Raw genomic sequence first — 17489 nt, 5'->3', positions numbered from 1 at the left:
CAGGACATCTTAAATTTTACCTGTCTTCAGTTAAAGACAAATGATAATGGCATAAATATTGTCATAACTGGAAGAAGCAACACACATGTGCAATTGGGACCACATCAAGTACCAATCAGACAGAAGGAAACACTTGGCTGCAATTATTATCTTTTGGTCCTCTGTTTTTGAATCTGTCTTAAAACAGCAATAGGGTTGTATTCCCATACCGGGAGTCAAACCCGGGCCGCCTGGGTGAAAACCAGGAATCCTAACCGCTAGACCATATGGGAAGATGTCGATTGCGTCCTTCACTGTTTCATATAATATAAAAAAAAACATTTCACTGACATTATTTTGTTAAACAAAAATAATCCCACCATTTCAAAAATGAAGAAAATAAAGCAGGAGCCTTGTTAGCGCAGTAGGTAGCGCGTCAGTCTCAGAATCTGAAGGTTGTGAGTTCAATCCTCACACAGGGCATTTTTATTGATGTTTGTTTTGAGAGCATGGCATTGCAATCTAAGAGATGCAGCACTTTGTCTAACAAACTTGACTGCATTCAAATTTTACCTTTCTTGTTGAGTGGAGTATTCTGTTTTTTTTTTTTCAAAATAAGCTTTCATAACTCACGTGACCACTAATAGATTTCAGACCAGCAATATCAGAAAAGATATCAAATAATTTGTCCAAGATGGACCCTATTTATATAAAATAGTTAATAGAAATCATTTTTCATGGTCATAGTCAAAACTTTGTCCTCAGAAATCTTACCGCCAATGGATTTTAGACCTTAATTAATGGCAAAGGTGTGTTCAAATCACTTATCACATTTACAACAATTTTTTATTTTGTGTTTCATGCTTTTTGCCCTGATAGAGGTACATTGCAATCTCCAAGCCTCTATTCTGTTACTTACAATATTGATAGAACATTTGGAAATTTTTCCTCTAAGAATTGGTGGAGTTTTCTGTTTCTAAGATGACATGTGCCCTCAATCTTTTGTTTATTTCTGAATGATTTCAGAGCAAGAATAGTGGGAATTGTGATAATTTATTTCTCTGAATTGGAATCAATACAGAAGAAAGTGGAGCACAAGGCATTGTTCTAGTCTTCTTTGTGATTTGATTCCCTCAGAGCTTTGCAATGCAATCAAAGAGCCACAATTCCATTTCTCACAAAGATTCAGGACATCTTAAATTTTACCTGTCTTCAGTTAAAGACAAATGATAATGGCATAAATATTGTCATAACTGGAAGAAGCAACACACATGTGCAATTGGGACCACATCAAGTACCAATCAGACAGAAGGAAACACTTGGCTGCAATTATTATCTTTTGGTCCTCTGTTTTTGAATCTGTCTTAAAACAGCAATAGGGTTGTATTCCCATACCGGGAGTCAAACCCGGGCCGCCTGGGAGAAAACCAGGAATCCTAACCGCTAGACCATATGGGAAGATGTCGATTGCGTCCTTCACTGTTTCATATAATATAAAAAAAAACATTTCACTGACATTATTTTGTTAAACAAAAATAATCCCACCATGTCAAAAATGAAGTAAATAAGGCAGGAGCCTTGTTAGCGCAGTAGGTAGCGCGTCAGTCTCATAATCTCAAGGTCGTGAGTTCAATCCTCACACAGGGCATTTTTATTGATGTTTGTTTTGAGAGCATGGCATTGCAATCTAAGAGATGCAGCACTTTGTCTAACAAACTTGACTGCATTCAAATTTTACCTTTCTTGTTGAGTGGAGTATTGTTTTTTTTTTTTTCAAAATAAGCTTTCATAACTCACGTGACCACTAATAGATTTCAGACCAGCAATATCAGAAAAGATATCAAATAATTTGTCCAAGATGGACCCTATTTATATAAAATAGTTAATAGAAATCATTTTTCATGGTCATAGTCAAAACTTTGTCCTCAGAAATCTTACTGCCAATGGATTTTAGACCTTAATTAATGGCAAAGGTGTGTTCAAATCACTTATCACATTTACAACAATTTTTTATTTTGTGTTTCATGCTTTTTGCCCTGATAGAGGTACATTGCAATCTCCAAGCCTCTATTCTGTTACTTACAATATTGATAGAACATTTGGAAATTTTTCCTCTAAGAATTGGTGGAGTTTTCTGTTTCTAAGATGACATGTGCCCTCAATCTTTTGTTTATTTCTGAATGATTTCAGAGCAAGAATAGTGGGAATTGTGATAATTTATTTCTCAGAATTGGAATCAATACAGAAGAAAGTGGAGCACAAGGCATTGTTCTAGTCTTCTTTGTGATTTGATTCCCTCAGAGCTTTGCAATGCAATCAAAGAGCCACAATTCCATTTCTCACAAAGATTCAGGACATCTTAAATTTTACCTGTCTTCAGTTAAAGACAAATGATAATGGCATAAATATTGTCATAACTGGAAGAAGCAACACACATGTGCAATTGGGACCACATCAAGTACCAATCAGACAGAAGGAAACACTTGGCTGCAATTATTATCTTTTGGTCCTCTGTTTTTGAATCTGTCTTAAAACAGCAATAAGGTTGTATTCCCATACCGGGAGTCGAACCCGGGCCGCCTGGGTGAAAACCAGGAATCCTAACCGCTAGACCATATGGGAAGATGTTGATTGCGTCCTTCACTGTTTCATATAATATAAAAAAAAACATTTCACTGACATTATTTTGTTAAACAAAAATAATCCCACCATTTCAAAAATGAAGCAAATAAGGCAGGAGCCTTGTTAGCGCAGTAGGTAGCGCGTCAGTCTCATAATCTGAAGGTCGTGAGTTCAATCCTCACACAGGGCATTTTTATTGATGTTTGTTTTGAGAGCATGGCATTGCAATCTAAGAGATGCAGCACTTTGTCTAACAAACTTGACTGCATTCAAATTTTACCTTTCTTGTTGAGTGGAGTATTGTTTTTTTTTTTTTCAAAATAAGCTTTCATAACTCACGTGACCACTAATAGATTTCAGACCAGCAATATCAGAAAAGATATCAAATAATTTGTCCAAGATGGACCCTATTTATATAAAATAGTTAATAGAAATCATTTTTCATGGTCATAGTCAAAACTTTGTCCTCAGAAATCTTACTGCCAATGGATTTTAGACCTTAATTAATGGCAAAGGTGTGTTCAAATCACTTATCACATTTACAACAATTTTTTATTTTGTGTTTCATGCTTTTTGCCCTGATAGAGGTACATTGCAATCTCCAAGCCTCTATTCTGTTACTTACAATATTGATAGAACATTTGGAAATTTTTCCTCTAAGAATTGGTGGAGTTTTCTGTTTCTAAGATGACATGTGCCCTCAATCTTTTGTTTATTTCTGAATGATTTCAGAGCAAGAATAGTGGGAATTGTGATAATTTATTTCTCAGAATTGGAATCAATACAGAAGAAAGTGGAGCACAAGGCATTGTTCTAGTCTTCTTTGTGATTTGATTCCCTCAGAGCTTTGCAATGCAATCAAAGAGCCACAATTCCATTTCTCACAAAGATTCAGGACATCTTAAATTTTACCTGTCTTCAGTTAAAGACAAATGATAATGGCATAAATATTGTCATAACTGGAAGAAGCAACACACATGTGCAATTGGGACCACATCAAGTACCAATCAGACAGAAGGAAACACTTGGCTGCAATTATTATCTTTTGGTCCTCTGTTTTTGAATCTGTCTTAAAACAGCAATAGGGTTGTATTCCCATACCGGGAGTCAAACCCGGGCCGCCTGGGAGAAAACCAGGAATCCTAACCGCTAGACCATATGGGAAGATGTCGATTGCGTCCTTCACTGTTTCATATAATATAAAAAAAAACATTTCACTGACATTATTTTGTTAAACAAAAATAATCCCACCATGTCAAAAATGAAGTAAATAAGGCAGGAGCCTTGTTAGCGCAGTAGGTAGCGCGTCAGTCTCATAATCTCAAGGTCGTGAGTTCAATCCTCACACAGGGCATTTTTATTGATGTTTGTTTTGAGAGCATGGCATTGCAATCTAAGAGATGCAGCACTTTGTCTAACAAACTTGACTGCATTCAAATTTTACCTTTCTTGTTGAGTGGAGTATTGTTTTTTTTTTTTTCAAAATAAGCTTTCATAACTCACGTGACCACTAATAGATTTCAGACCAGCAATATCAGAAAAGATATCAAATAATTTGTCCAAGATGGACCCTATTTATATAAAATAGTTAATAGAAATCATTTTTCATGGTCATAGTCAAAACTTTGTCCTCAGAAATCTTACTGCCAATGGATTTTAGACCTTAATTAATGGCAAAGGTGTGTTCAAATCACTTATCACATTTACAACAATTTTTTATTTTGTGTTTCATGCTTTTTGCCCTGATAGAGGTACATTGCAATCTCCAAGCCTCTATTCTGTTACTTACAATATTGATAGAACATTTGGAAATTTTTCCTCTAAGAATTGGTGGAGTTTTCTGTTTCTAAGATGACATGTGCCCTCAATCTTTTGTTTATTTCTGAATGATTTCAGAGCAAGAATAGTGGGAATTGTGATAATTTATTTCTCAGAATTGGAATCAATACAGAAGAAAGTGGAGCACAAGGCATTGTTCTAGTCTTCTTTGTGATTTGATTCCCTCAGAGCTTTGCAATGCAATCAAAGAGCCACAATTCCATTTCTCACAAAGATTCAGGACATCTTAAATTTTACCTGTCTTCAGTTAAAGACAAATGATAATGGCATAAATATTGTCATAACTGGAAGAAGCAACACACATGTGCAATTGGGACCACATCAAGTACCAATCAGACAGAAGGAAACACTTGGCTGCAATTATTATCTTTTGGTCCTCTGTTTTTGAATCTGTCTTAAAACAGCAATAGGGTTGTATTCCCATACCGGGAGTCAAACCCGGGCCGCCTGGGTGAAAACCAGGAATCCTAACCGCTAGACCATATGGGAAGATGTCGATTGCGTCCTTCACTGTTTCATATAATATAAAAAAAAACATTTCACTGACATTATTTTGTTAAACAAAAATAATCCCACCATTTCAAAAATGAAGAAAATAAAGCAGGAGCCTTGTTAGCGCAGTAGGTAGCGCGTCAGTCTCAGAATCTGAAGGTTGTGAGTTCAATCCTCACACAGGGCATTTTTATTGATGTTTGTTTTGAGAGCATGGCATTGCAATCTAAGAGATGCAGCACTTTGTCTAACAAACTTGACTGCATTCAAATTTTACCTTTCTTGTTGAGTGGAGTATTCTGTTTTTTTTTTTTCAAAATAAGCTTTCATAACTCACGTGACCACTAATAGATTTCAGACCAGCAATATCAGAAAAGATATCAAATAATTTGTCCAAGATGGACCCTATTTATATAAAATAGTTAATAGAAATCATTTTTCATGGTCATAGTCAAAACTTTGTCCTCAGAAATCTTACCGCCAATGGATTTTAGACCTTAATTAATGGCAAAGGTGTGTTCAAATCACTTATCACATTTACAACAATTTTTTATTTTGTGTTTCATGCTTTTTGCCCTGATAGAGGTACATTGCAATCTCCAAGCCTCTATTCTGTTACTTACAATATTGATAGAACATTTGGAAATTTTTCCTCTAAGAATTGGTGGAGTTTTCTGTTTCTAAGATGACATGTGCCCTCAATCTTTTGTTTATTTCTGAATGATTTCAGAGCAAGAATAGGGGGAATTGTGATAATTTATTTCTCAGAATTGGAATCAATACAGAAGAAAGTGGAGCACAAGGCATTGTTCTAGTCTTCTTTGTGATTTTATTCCCTCAGAGCTTTGCAATGCAATCAAAGAGCCACAATTCCATTTCTCACAAAGATTCAGGACATCTTAAATTTTACCTGTCTTCAGTTAAAGACAAATGATAATGGCATAAATATTGTCATTACTGGAAGAAGCAACACACATGTGCAATTGGGACCACATCAGGTACCAATCAGACAGAAGGAAACACTTGGCTGCAATTATTATCTTTTGGTCCTCTGTTTTTGAATCTGTCTTAAAACAGCAATAAGGTTGTATTCTCATACTGGGAGTCGAACTCGGGCCGCCTGGGTGAAAACCAGGAATCCTAACCGCTAGACCATATGGGAAGATGTCGATTGCGTCCTTCACTGTTTCATATAATATAAAAAAAAACATTTCACTGACATTATTTTGTTAAACAAAAATAATCCCACCATTTCAAAAATGACGTAAATAAAGCAGGAGCCTTGTTAGCGCAGTAGGTAGCGCGTCAGTCTCATAATCTGAAGGTTGTGAGTTCAATCCTCACACAGGGCATTTTTATTGATGTTTGTTTTGAGAGCATGGCATTGCAATCTAATAGATGCAGCACTTTGTCTAACAAACTTGACTGCATTCAAATTTTACCTTTCTTTTTGAGTGGAGTATTCTGTTTTTTTTTTTTCAAAATAAGCTTTCATAACTCCCGTGACCACTAATAGATTTCAGACCAGCAATATCAGAAAAGATATCAAATAATTTGTCCAAGATGGACCCTATTTATATAAAATAGTTAATAGAAATCATTTTTCATGGTCATAGTCAAAACTTTGTCCTCAGAAATCTTACCGCCAATGGATTTTAGACCTTAATTAATGGCAAAGGTGTGTTCAAATCACTTATCACATTTACAACAATTTTTTATTTTGTGTTTCATGCTTTTTGCCCTGATAGAGGTACATTGCAATCTCCAAGCCTCTATTCTGTTACTTACAATATTGATAGAACATTTGGAAATTTTTCCTCTAAGAATTGGTGGAGTTTTCTGTTTCTAAGATGACATGTGCCCTCAATCTTTTGTTTATTTCTGAATGATTTCAGAGCAAGAATAGTGGGAATTGTGATAATTTATTTCTCAGAATTGGAATCAATACAGAAGAAAGTGGAGCACAAGGCATTGTTCTAGTCTTCTTTGTGATTTTATTCCCTCAGAGCTTTGCAATGCAATCAAAGAGCCACAATTCCATTTCTCACAAAGATTCAGGACATCTTAAATTTTACCTGTCTTCAGTTAAAGACAAATGATAATGGCATAAATATTGTCATTACTGGAAGAAGCAACACACATGTGCAATTGGGACCACATCAGGTACCAATCAGACAGAAGGAAACACTTGGCTGCAATTATTATCTTTTGGTCCTCTGTTTTTGAATCTGTCTTAAAACAGCAATAAGGTTGTATTCCCATACCGGGAGTCGAACCCGGGCCGCCTGGGTGAAAACCAGGAATCCTAACCGCTAGACCATATGGGAAGATGTCGATTGCGTCCTTCACTGTTTCACCCGCCTGGGTGAAAACCAGGAATCCTAACCGCTAGACCATATGGGAAGATGTCGATTGCGTCCTTCACTGTTTCATATAATATAAAAAAAAACATTTCACTGACATTATTTTGTTAAACAAAAATAATCCCACCATTTCAAAAATGAAGAAAATAAAGCAGGAGCCTTGTTAGCGCAGTAGGTAGCGCGTCAGTCTCAGAATCTGAAGGTTGTGAGTTCAATCCTCACACAGGGCATTTTTATTGATGTTTGTTTTGAGAGCATGGCATTGCAATCTAAGAGATGCAGCACTTTGTCTAACAAACTTGACTGCATTCAAATTTTACCTTTCTTGTTGAGTGGAGTATTCTGGTTTTTTTTTTTCAAAATAAGCTTTCATAACTCACGTGACCACTAATAGATTTCAGACCAGCAATATCAGAAAAGATATCAAATAATTTGTCCAAGATGGACCCTATTTATATAAAATAGTTAATAGAAATCATTTTTCATGGTCATAGTCAAAACTTTGTCCTCAGAAATCTTACTGCCAATGGATTTTAGACCTTAATTAATGGCAAAGGTGTGTTCAAATCACTTATCACATTTACAACAATTTTTTATTTTGTGTTTCATGCTTTTTGCCCTGATAGAGGTACATTGCAATCTCCAAGCCTCTATTCTATTACTTACAATATTGATAGAACATTTGGAAATTTTTCCTCTAAGAATTGGTGGAGTTTTCTGTTTCTAAGATGACATGTGCCCTCAATCTTTTGTTTATTTCTGAATGATTTCAGAGCAAGAATAGTGGGAATTGTGATAATTTATTTCTCAGAATTGGAATCAATACAGAAGAAAGTGGAGCACAAGGCATTGTTCTAGTCTTCTTTGTGATTTTATTCCCTCAGAGCTTTGCAATGCAATCAAAGAGCCACAATTCCATTTCTCACAAAGATTCAGGACATCTTAAATTTTACCTGTCTTCAGTTAAAGACAAATGATAATGGCATAAATATTGTCATTACTGGAAGAAGCAACACACATGTGCAATTGGGACCACATCAGGTACCAATCAGACAGAAGGAAACACTTGGCTGCAATTATTATCTTTTGGTCCTCTGTTTTTGAATCTGTCTTAAAACAGCAATAGGGTTGTATTCCCATACCGGGAGTCAAACCCGGGCCGCCTGGGAGAAAACCAGGAATCCTAACCGCTAGACCATATGGGAAGATGTCGATTGCGTCCTTCACTGTTTCATATAATATAAAAAAAAACATTTCACTGACATTATTTTGTTAAACAAAAATAATCCCACCATGTCAAAAATGAAGTAAATAAGGCAGGAGCCTTGTTAGCGCAGTAGGTAGCGCGTCAGTCTCATAATCTCAAGGTCGTGAGTTCAATCCTCACACAGGGCATTTTTATTGATGTTTGTTTTGAGAGCATGGCATTGCAATCTAAGAGATGCAGCACTTTGTCTAACAAACTTGACTGCATTCAAATTTTACCTTTCTTGTTGAGTGGAGTATTGTTTTTTTTTTTTTCAAAATAAGCTTTCATAACTCACGTGACCACTAATAGATTTCAGACCAGCAATATCAGAAAAGATATCAAATAATTTGTCCAAGATGGACCCTATTTATATAAAATAGTTAATAGAAATCATTTTTCATGGTCATAGTCAAAACTTTGTCCTCAGAAATCTTACTGCCAATGGATTTTAGACCTTAATTAATGGCAAAGGTGTGTTCAAATCACTTATCACATTTACAACAATTTTTTATTTTGTGTTTCATGCTTTTTGCCCTGATAGAGGTACATTGCAATCTCCAAGCCTCTATTCTGTTACTTACAATATTGATAGAACATTTGGAAATTTTTCCTCTAAGAATTGGTGGAGTTTTCTGTTTCTAAGATGACATGTGCCCTCAATCTTTTGTTTATTTCTGAATGATTTCAGAGCAAGAATAGTGGGAATTGTGATAATTTATTTCTCAGAATTGGAATCAATACAGAAGAAAGTGGAGCACAAGGCATTGTTCTAGTCTTCTTTGTGATTTGATTCCCTCAGAGCTTTGCAATGCAATCAAAGAGCCACAATTCCATTTCTCACAAAGATTCAGGACATCTTAAATTTTACCTGTCTTCAGTTAAAGACAAATGATAATGGCATAAATATTGTCATAACTGGAAGAAGCAACACACATGTGCAATTGGGACCACATCAAGTACCAATCAGACAGAAGGAAACACTTGGCTGCAATTATTATCTTTTGGTCCTCTGTTTTTGAATCTGTCTTAAAACAGCAATAAGGTTGTATTCCCATACCTGGAGTCGAACCCGGGCCGCCTGGGTGAAAACCAGGAATCCTAACCGCTAGACCATATGGGAAGATGTTGATTGCGTCCTTCACTGTTTCATATAATATAAAAAAAAACATTTCACTGACATTATTTTGTTAAACAAAAATAATCCCACCATTTCAAAAATGAAGCAAATAAGGCAGGAGCCTTGTTAGCGCAGTAGGTAGCGCGTCAGTCTCATAATCTGAAGGTCGTGAGTTCAATCCTCACACAGGGCATTTTTATTGATGTTTGTTTTGAGAGCATGGCATTGCAATCTAAGAGATGCAGCACTTTGTCTAACAAACTTGACTGCATTCAAATTTTACCTTTCTTGTTGAGTGGAGTATTGTTTTTTTTTTTTTCAAAATAAGCTTTCATAACTCACGTGACCACTAATAGATTTCAGACCAGCAATATCAGAAAAGATATCAAATAATTTGTCCAAGATGGACCCTATTTATATAAAATAGTTAATAGAAATCATTTTTCATGGTCATAGTCAAAACTTTGTCCTCAGAAATCTTACTGCCAATGGATTTTAGACCTTAATTAATGGCAAAGGTGTGTTCAAATCACTTATCACATTTACAACAATTTTTTATTTTGTGTTTCATGCTTTTTGCCCTGATAGAGGTACATTGCAATCTCCAAGCCTCTATTCTGTTACTTACAATATTGATAGAACATTTGGAAATTTTTCCTCTAAGAATTGGTGGAGTTTTCTGTTTCTAAGATGACATGTGCCCTCAATCTTTTGTTTATTTCTGAATGATTTCAGAGCAAGAATAGTGGGAATTGTGATAATTTATTTCTCAGAATTGGAATCAATACAGAAGAAAGTGGAGCACAAGGCATTGTTCTAGTCTTCTTTGTGATTTGATTCCCTCAGAGCTTTGCAATGCAATCAAAGAGCCACAATTCCATTTCTCACAAAGATTCAGGACATCTTAAATTTTACCTGTCTTCAGTTAAAGACAAATGATAATGGCATAAATATTGTCATAACTGGAAGAAGCAACACACATGTGCAATTGGGACCACATCAAGTACCAATCAGACAGAAGGAAACACTTGGCTGCAATTATTATCTTTTGGTCCTCTGTTTTTGAATCTGTCTTAAAACAGCAATAGGGTTGTATTCCCATACCGGGAGTCAAACCCGGGCCGCTTGGGAGAAAACCAGGAATCCTAACCGCTAGACCATATGGGAAGATGTCGATTGCGTCCTTCACTGTTTCATATAATATAAAAAAAAACATTTCACTGACATTATTTTGTTAAACAAAAATAATCCCACCATGTCAAAAATGAAGTAAATAAGGCAGGAGCCTTGTTAGCGCAGTAGGTAGCGCGTCAGTCTCATAATCTCAAGGTCGTGAGTTCAATCCTCACACAGGGCATTTTTATTGATGTTTGTTTTGAGAGCATGGCATTGCAATCTAAGAGATGCAGCACTTTGTCTAACAAACTTGACTGCATTCAAATTTTACCTTTCTTGTTGAGTGGAGTATTGTTTTTTTTTTTTTCAAAATAAGCTTTCATAACTCACGTGACCACTAATAGATTTCAGACCAGCAATATCAGAAAAGATATCAAATAATTTGTCCAAGATGGACCCTATTTATATAAAATAGTTAATAGAAATCATTTTTCATGGTCATAGTCAAAACTTTGTCCTCAGAAATCTTACTGCCAATGGATTTTAGACCTTAATTAATGGCAAAGGTGTGTTCAAATCACTTATCACATTTACAACAATTTTTTATTTTGTGTTTCATGCTTTTTGCCCTGATAGAGGTACATTGCAATCTCCAAGCCTCTATTCTGTTACTTACAATATTGATAGAACATTTGGAAATTTTTCCTCTAAGAATTGGTGGAGTTTTCTGTTTCTAAGATGACATGTGCCCTCAATCTTTTGTTTATTTCTGAATGATTTCAGAGCAAGAATAGTGGGAATTGTGATAATTTATTTCTCAGAATTGGAATCAATACAGAAGAAAGTGGAGCACAAGGCATTGTTCTAGTCTTCTTTGTGATTTGATTCCCTCAGAGCTTTGCAATGCAATCAAAGAGCCACAATTCCATTTCTCACAAAGATTCAGGACATCTTAAATTTTACCTGTCTTCAGTTAAAGACAAATGATAATGGCATAAATATTGTCATAACTGGAAGAAGCAACACACATGTGCAATTGGGACCACATCAAGTACCAATCAGACAGAAGGAAACACTTGGCTGCAATTATTATCTTTTGGTCCTCTGTTTTTGAATCTGTCTTAAAACAGCAATAGGGTTGTATTCCCATACCGGGAGTCAAACCCGGGCCGCCTGGGTGAAAACCAGGAATCCTAACCGCTAGACCATATGGGAAGATGTCGATTGCGTCCTTCACTGTTTCATATAATATAAAAAAAAACATTTCACTGACATTATTTTGTTAAACAAAAATAATCCCACCATTTCAAAAATGAAGAAAATAAAGCAGGAGCCTTGTTAGCGCAGTAGGTAGCGCGTCAGTCTCAGAATCTGAAGGTTGTGAGTTCAATCCTCACACAGGGCATTTTTATTGATGTTTGTTTTGAGAGCATGGCATTGCAATCTAAGAGATGCAGCACTTTGTCTAACAAACTTGACTGCATTCAAATTTTACCTTTCTTGTTGAGTGGAGTATTCTGTTTTTTTTTTTTCAAAATAAGCTTTCATAACTCACGTGACCACTAATAGATTTCAGACCAGCAATATCAGAAAAGATATCAAATAATTTGTCCAAGATGGACCCTATTTATATAAAATAGTTAATAGAAATCATTTTTCATGGTCATAGTCAAAACTTTGTCCTCAGAAATCTTACCGCCAATGGATTTTAGACCTTAATTAATGGCAAAGGTGTGTTCAAATCACTTATCACATTTACAACAATTTTTTATTTTGTGTTTCATGCTTTTTGCCCTGATAGAGGTACATTGCAATCTCCAAGCCTCTATTCTGTTACTTACAATATTGATAGAACATTTGGAAATTTTTCCTCTAAGAATTGGTGGAGTTTTCTGTTTCTAAGATGACATGTGCCCTCAATCTTTTGTTTATTTCTGAATGATTTCAGAGCAAGAATAGGGGGAATTGTGATAATTTATTTCTCAGAATTGGAATCAATACAGAAGAAAGTGGAGCACAAGGCATTGTTCTAGTCTTCTTTGTGATTTTATTCCCTCAGAGCTTTGCAATGCAATCAAAGAGCCACAATTCCATTTCTCACAAAGATTCAGGACATCTTAAATTTTACCTGTCTTCAGTTAAAGACAAATGATAATGGCATAAATATTGTCATTACTGGAAGAAGCAACACACATGTGCAATTGGGACCACATCAGGTACCAATCAGACAGAAGGAAACACTTGGCTGCAATTATTATCTTTTGGTCCTCTGTTTTTGAATCTGTCTTAAAACAGCAATAAGGTTGTATTCTCATACTGGGAGTCGAACTCGGGCCGCCTGGGTGAAAACCAGGAATCCTAACCGCTAGACCATATGGGAAGATGTCGATTGCGTCCTTCACTGTTTCATATAATATAAAAAAAAACATTTCACTGACATTATTTTGTTAAACAAAAATAATCCCACCATTTCAAAAATGACGTAAATAAAGCAGGAGCCTTGTTAGCGCAGTAGGTAGCGCGTCAGTCTCATAATCTGAAGGTTGTGAGTTCAATCCTCACACAGGGCATTTTTATTGATGTTTGTTTTGAGAGCATGGCATTGCAATCTAATAGATGCAGCACTTTGTCTAACAAACTTGACTGCATTCAAATTTTACCTTTCTTTTTGAGTGGAGTATTCTGTTTTTTTTTTTTCAAAATAAGCTTTCATAACTCCCGTGACCACTAATAGATTTCAGACCAGCAATATCAGAAAAGATATCAAATAATTTGTCCAAGATGGACCCTATTTATATAAAATAGTTAATAGAAATCATTTTTCATGGTCATAGTCAAAACTTTGTCCTCAGAAATCTTACCGCCAATGGATTTTAGACCTTAATTAATGGCAAAGGTGTGTTCAAATCACTTATCACATTTACAACAATTTTTTATTTTGTGTTTCATGCTTTTTGCCCTGATAGAGGTACATTGCAATCTCCAAGCCTCTATTCTGTTACTTACAATATTGATAGAACATTTGGAAATTTTTCCTCTAAGAATTGGTGGAGTTTTCTGTTTCTAAGATGACATGTGCCCTCAATCTTTTGTTTATTTCTGAATGATTTCAGAGCAAGAATAGTGGGAATTGTGATAATTTATTTCTCAGAATTGGAATCAATACAGAAGAAAGTGGAGCACAAGGCATTGTTCTAGTCTTCTTTGTGATTTTATTCCCTCAGAGCTTTGCAATGCAATCAAAGAGCCACAATTCCATTTCTCACAAAGATTCAGGACATCTTAAATTTTACCTGTCTTCAGTTAAAGACAAATGATAATGGCATAAATATTGTCATTACTGGAAGAAGCAACACACATGTGCAATTGGGACCACATCAGGTACCAATCAGACAGAAGGAAACACTTGGCTGCAATTATTATCTTTTGGTCCTCTGTTTTTGAATCTGTCTTAAAACAGCAATAAGGTTGTATTCCCATACCGGGAGTCGAACCCGGGCCGCCTGGGTGAAAACCAGGAATCCTAACCGCTAGACCATATGGGAAGATGTCGATTGCGTCCTTCACTGTTTCACCCGCCTGGGTGAAAACCAGGAATCCTAACCGCTAGACCATATGGGAAGATGTCGATTGCGTCCTTCACTGTTTCATATAATATAAAAAAAAACATTTCACTGACATTATTTTGTTAAACAAAAATAATCCCACCATTTCAAAAATGAAGAAAATAAAGCAGGAGCCTTGTTAGCGCAGTAGGTAGCGCGTCAGTCTCAGAATCTGAAGGTTGTGAGTTCAATCCTCACACAGGGCATTTTTATTGATGTTTGTTTTGAGAGCATGGCATTGCAATCTAAGAGATGCAGCACTTTGTCTAACAAACTTGACTGCATTCAAATTTTACCTTTCTTGTTGAGTGGAGTATTCTGGTTTTTTTTTTTCAAAATAAGCTTTCATAACTCACGTGACCACTAATAGATTTCAGACCAGCAATATCAGAAAAGATATCAAATAATTTGTCCAAGATGGACCCTATTTATATAAAATAGTTAATAGAAATCATTTTTCATGGTCATAGTCAAAACTTTGTCCTCAGAAATCTTACTGCCAATGGATTTTAGACCTTAATTAATGGCAAAGGTGTGTTCAAATCACTTATCACATTTACAACAATTTTTTATTTTGTGTTTCATGCTTTTTGCCCTGATAGAGGTACATTGCAATCTCCAAGCCTCTATTCTATTACTTACAATATTGATAGAACATTTGGAAATTTTTCCTCTAAGAATTGGTGGAGTTTTCTGTTTCTAAGATGACATGTGCCCTCAATCTTTTGTTTATTTCTGAATGATTTCAGAGCAAGAATAGTGGGAATTGTGATAATTTATTTCTCAGAATTGGAATCAATACAGAAGAAAGTGGAGCACAAGGCATTGTTCTAGTCTTCTTTGTGATTTGATTCCCTCAGAGCTTTGCAATGCAATCAAAGAGCCACAATTCCATTTCTCACAAAGATTCAGGACATCTTAAATTTTACCTGTCTTCAGTTAAAGACAAATGATAATGGCATAAATATTGTCATAACTGGAAGAAGCAACACACATGTGCAATTGGGACCACATCAAGTACCAATCAGACAGAAGGAAACACTTGGCTGCAATTATTATCTTTTGGTCCTGTTTTTGAATCTGTCTTAAAACAGCAATAGGGTTGTATTCCCATACCGGGAGTCAAACCCGGGCCGCCTGGGTGAAAACCAGGAATCCTAACCGCTAGACCATATGGGAAGATGTCGATTGCATCCTTCACTGTTTCATATAATATAAAAAAAAACATTTCACTGACATTATTTTGTTAAACAAAAATAATCCCACCATTTCAAAAATGACGTAAATAAAGCAGGAGCCTTGTTAGCGCAGTAGGTAGCGCGTCAGTCTCATAATCTGAAGGTTGTGAGTTCAATCCTCACACAGGGCATTTTTATTGATGTTTGTTTTGAGAGCATGGCATTGCAATCTAATAGATGCAGCACTTTGTCTAACAAACTTGACTGCATTCAAATTTTACCTTTCTTTTTGAGTGGAGTATTCTGTTTTTTTTTTTTCAAAATAAGCTTTCATAACTCCCGTGACCACTAATAGATTTCAGACCAGCAATATCAGAAAAGATATCAAATAATTTGTCCAAGATGGACCCTATTTATATAAAATAGTTAATAGAAATCATTTTTCATGGTCATAGTCAAAACTTTGTCCTCAGAAATCTTACCGCCAATGGATTTTAGACCTTAATTAATGGCAAAGGTGTGTTCAAATCACTTATCACATTTACAACAATTTTTTATTTTGTGTTTCATGCTTTTTGCCCTGATAGAGGTACATTGCAATCTCCAAGCCTCTATTCTGTTACTTACAATATTGATAGAACATTTGGAAATTTTTCCTCTAAGAATTGGTGGAGTTTTCTGTTTCTAAGATGACATGTGCCCTCAATCTTTTGTTTATTTCTGAATGATTTCAGAGCAAGAATAGTGGGAATTGTGATAATTTATTTCTCAGAATTGGAATCAATACAGAAGAAAGTGGAGCACAAGGCATTGTTCTAGTCTTCTTTGTGATTTTATTCCCTCAGAGCTTTGCAATGCAATCAAAGAGCCACAATTCCATTTCTCACAAAGATTCAGGACATCTTAAATTTTACCTGTCTTCAGTTAAAGACAAATGATAATGGCATAAATATTGTCATTACTGGAAGAAGCAACACACATGTGCAATTGGGACCACATCAGGTACCAATCAGACAGAAGGAAACACTTGGCTGCAATTATTATCTTTTGGTCCTCTGTTTTTGAATCTGTCTTAAAACAGCAATAAGGTTGTATTCCCATACCGGGAGTCGAACCCGGGCCGCCTGGGTGAAAACCAGGAATCCTAACCGCTAGACCATATGGGAAGATGTCGATTGCATCCTTCACTGTTTCACCCGCCTGGGTGAAAACCAGGAATCCTAACCGCTAGACCATATGGGAAGATGTCGATTGCGTCCTTCACTGTTTCATATAATATAAAAAAAAACATTTCACTGACATTATTTTGTTAAACAAAAATAATCCCACCATTTCAAAAATGAAGAAAATAAAGCAGGAGCCTTGTTAGCGCAGTAGGTAGCGCGTCAGTCTCAGAATCTGAAGGTTGTGAGTTCAATCCTCACACAGGGCATTTTTATTGATGTTTGTTTTGAGAGCATGGCATTGCAATCTAAGAGATGCAGCACTTTGTCTAACAAACTTGACTGCATTCAAATTTTACCTTTCTTGTTGAGTGGAGTATTCTGGTTTTTTTTTTTCAAAATAAGCTTTCATAACTCACGTGACCACTAATAGATTTCAGACCAGCAATATCAGAAAAGATATCAAATAATTTGTCCAAGATGGACCCTATTTATATAAAATAGTTAATAGAAATCATTTTTCATGGTCATAGTCAAAACTTTGTCCTCAGAAATCTTACTGCCAATGGATTTTAGACCTTAATTAATGGCAAAGGTGTGTTCAAATCACTTATCACATTTACAACAATTTTTTATTTTGTGTTTCATGCTTTTTGCCCTGATAGAGGTACATTGCAATCTCCAAGCCTCTATTCTATTACTTACAATATTGATAGAACATTTGGAAATTTTTCCTCTAAGAATTGGTGGAGTTTTCTGTTTCTAA

At 35.6% G+C, this 17489-nt stretch overlaps 27 non-coding genes across 27 annotated transcripts; 15 read left to right on the top strand and 12 right to left on the bottom strand.

The window, feature by feature from the left end:
- Window positions 1-200: 200 nt before the first annotated feature.
- On the bottom strand, window positions 201-272 carry TRNAE-UUC (transfer RNA glutamic acid (anticodon UUC)). The gene has a single exon. It is a non-coding gene; the product is annotated as a tRNA-Glu (tRNA).
- A 117-nt stretch (window positions 273-389) lies between these two features.
- TRNAL-CAG (transfer RNA leucine (anticodon CAG)) lies at window positions 390-462 on the top strand. Its single transcript has one exon. It is a non-coding gene; the product is annotated as a tRNA-Leu (tRNA).
- Window positions 463-1365: 903 nt separating this feature from the next.
- TRNAE-UUC (transfer RNA glutamic acid (anticodon UUC)) lies at window positions 1366-1437 on the bottom strand. The gene has a single exon. It is a non-coding gene; the product is annotated as a tRNA-Glu (tRNA).
- Window positions 1438-1554: 117 nt separating this feature from the next.
- Window positions 1555-1627, top strand: TRNAM-CAU (transfer RNA methionine (anticodon CAU)). The gene has a single exon. It is a non-coding gene; the product is annotated as a tRNA-Met (tRNA).
- A 902-nt stretch (window positions 1628-2529) lies between these two features.
- On the bottom strand, window positions 2530-2601 carry TRNAE-UUC (transfer RNA glutamic acid (anticodon UUC)). Its single transcript has one exon. It is a non-coding gene; the product is annotated as a tRNA-Glu (tRNA).
- A 117-nt stretch (window positions 2602-2718) lies between these two features.
- Window positions 2719-2791, top strand: TRNAM-CAU (transfer RNA methionine (anticodon CAU)). The gene has a single exon. It is a non-coding gene; the product is annotated as a tRNA-Met (tRNA).
- Window positions 2792-3693: 902 nt separating this feature from the next.
- Window positions 3694-3765, bottom strand: TRNAE-UUC (transfer RNA glutamic acid (anticodon UUC)). The gene has a single exon. It is a non-coding gene; the product is annotated as a tRNA-Glu (tRNA).
- Window positions 3766-3882: 117 nt separating this feature from the next.
- TRNAM-CAU (transfer RNA methionine (anticodon CAU)) lies at window positions 3883-3955 on the top strand. Its single transcript has one exon. It is a non-coding gene; the product is annotated as a tRNA-Met (tRNA).
- Window positions 3956-4857: 902 nt separating this feature from the next.
- Window positions 4858-4929, bottom strand: TRNAE-UUC (transfer RNA glutamic acid (anticodon UUC)). Its single transcript has one exon. It is a non-coding gene; the product is annotated as a tRNA-Glu (tRNA).
- A 117-nt stretch (window positions 4930-5046) lies between these two features.
- TRNAL-CAG (transfer RNA leucine (anticodon CAG)) lies at window positions 5047-5119 on the top strand. Its single transcript has one exon. It is a non-coding gene; the product is annotated as a tRNA-Leu (tRNA).
- Window positions 5120-6211: 1092 nt separating this feature from the next.
- Window positions 6212-6284, top strand: TRNAM-CAU (transfer RNA methionine (anticodon CAU)). Its single transcript has one exon. It is a non-coding gene; the product is annotated as a tRNA-Met (tRNA).
- A 903-nt stretch (window positions 6285-7187) lies between these two features.
- Window positions 7188-7259, bottom strand: TRNAE-UUC (transfer RNA glutamic acid (anticodon UUC)). Its single transcript has one exon. It is a non-coding gene; the product is annotated as a tRNA-Glu (tRNA).
- Window positions 7260-7452: 193 nt separating this feature from the next.
- On the top strand, window positions 7453-7525 carry TRNAL-CAG (transfer RNA leucine (anticodon CAG)). The gene has a single exon. It is a non-coding gene; the product is annotated as a tRNA-Leu (tRNA).
- Window positions 7526-8428: 903 nt separating this feature from the next.
- On the bottom strand, window positions 8429-8500 carry TRNAE-UUC (transfer RNA glutamic acid (anticodon UUC)). Its single transcript has one exon. It is a non-coding gene; the product is annotated as a tRNA-Glu (tRNA).
- Window positions 8501-8617: 117 nt separating this feature from the next.
- Window positions 8618-8690, top strand: TRNAM-CAU (transfer RNA methionine (anticodon CAU)). The gene has a single exon. It is a non-coding gene; the product is annotated as a tRNA-Met (tRNA).
- A 902-nt stretch (window positions 8691-9592) lies between these two features.
- On the bottom strand, window positions 9593-9664 carry TRNAE-UUC (transfer RNA glutamic acid (anticodon UUC)). Its single transcript has one exon. It is a non-coding gene; the product is annotated as a tRNA-Glu (tRNA).
- A 117-nt stretch (window positions 9665-9781) lies between these two features.
- On the top strand, window positions 9782-9854 carry TRNAM-CAU (transfer RNA methionine (anticodon CAU)). The gene has a single exon. It is a non-coding gene; the product is annotated as a tRNA-Met (tRNA).
- A 1091-nt stretch (window positions 9855-10945) lies between these two features.
- Window positions 10946-11018, top strand: TRNAM-CAU (transfer RNA methionine (anticodon CAU)). The gene has a single exon. It is a non-coding gene; the product is annotated as a tRNA-Met (tRNA).
- A 902-nt stretch (window positions 11019-11920) lies between these two features.
- TRNAE-UUC (transfer RNA glutamic acid (anticodon UUC)) lies at window positions 11921-11992 on the bottom strand. The gene has a single exon. It is a non-coding gene; the product is annotated as a tRNA-Glu (tRNA).
- A 117-nt stretch (window positions 11993-12109) lies between these two features.
- TRNAL-CAG (transfer RNA leucine (anticodon CAG)) lies at window positions 12110-12182 on the top strand. The gene has a single exon. It is a non-coding gene; the product is annotated as a tRNA-Leu (tRNA).
- Window positions 12183-13274: 1092 nt separating this feature from the next.
- Window positions 13275-13347, top strand: TRNAM-CAU (transfer RNA methionine (anticodon CAU)). The gene has a single exon. It is a non-coding gene; the product is annotated as a tRNA-Met (tRNA).
- A 903-nt stretch (window positions 13348-14250) lies between these two features.
- TRNAE-UUC (transfer RNA glutamic acid (anticodon UUC)) lies at window positions 14251-14322 on the bottom strand. The gene has a single exon. It is a non-coding gene; the product is annotated as a tRNA-Glu (tRNA).
- A 193-nt stretch (window positions 14323-14515) lies between these two features.
- On the top strand, window positions 14516-14588 carry TRNAL-CAG (transfer RNA leucine (anticodon CAG)). Its single transcript has one exon. It is a non-coding gene; the product is annotated as a tRNA-Leu (tRNA).
- Window positions 14589-15489: 901 nt separating this feature from the next.
- TRNAE-UUC (transfer RNA glutamic acid (anticodon UUC)) lies at window positions 15490-15561 on the bottom strand. Its single transcript has one exon. It is a non-coding gene; the product is annotated as a tRNA-Glu (tRNA).
- A 117-nt stretch (window positions 15562-15678) lies between these two features.
- TRNAM-CAU (transfer RNA methionine (anticodon CAU)) lies at window positions 15679-15751 on the top strand. The gene has a single exon. It is a non-coding gene; the product is annotated as a tRNA-Met (tRNA).
- A 903-nt stretch (window positions 15752-16654) lies between these two features.
- Window positions 16655-16726, bottom strand: TRNAE-UUC (transfer RNA glutamic acid (anticodon UUC)). The gene has a single exon. It is a non-coding gene; the product is annotated as a tRNA-Glu (tRNA).
- A 193-nt stretch (window positions 16727-16919) lies between these two features.
- Window positions 16920-16992, top strand: TRNAL-CAG (transfer RNA leucine (anticodon CAG)). The gene has a single exon. It is a non-coding gene; the product is annotated as a tRNA-Leu (tRNA).
- Window positions 16993-17489: the final 497 nt, after the last annotated feature.

This window comes from Taudactylus pleione, unplaced genomic scaffold (assembly GCF_031769625.1).
Source record: "Taudactylus pleione unplaced genomic scaffold, aTauple2 ptg000248l, whole genome shotgun sequence".
Taxonomy (NCBI): domain Eukaryota; kingdom Metazoa; phylum Chordata; class Amphibia; order Anura; family Myobatrachidae; genus Taudactylus; species Taudactylus pleione.
The sequence above is the reverse complement of the archived record's forward strand: the minus strand, read 5'-3'. Positions and strand labels throughout refer to the sequence as shown.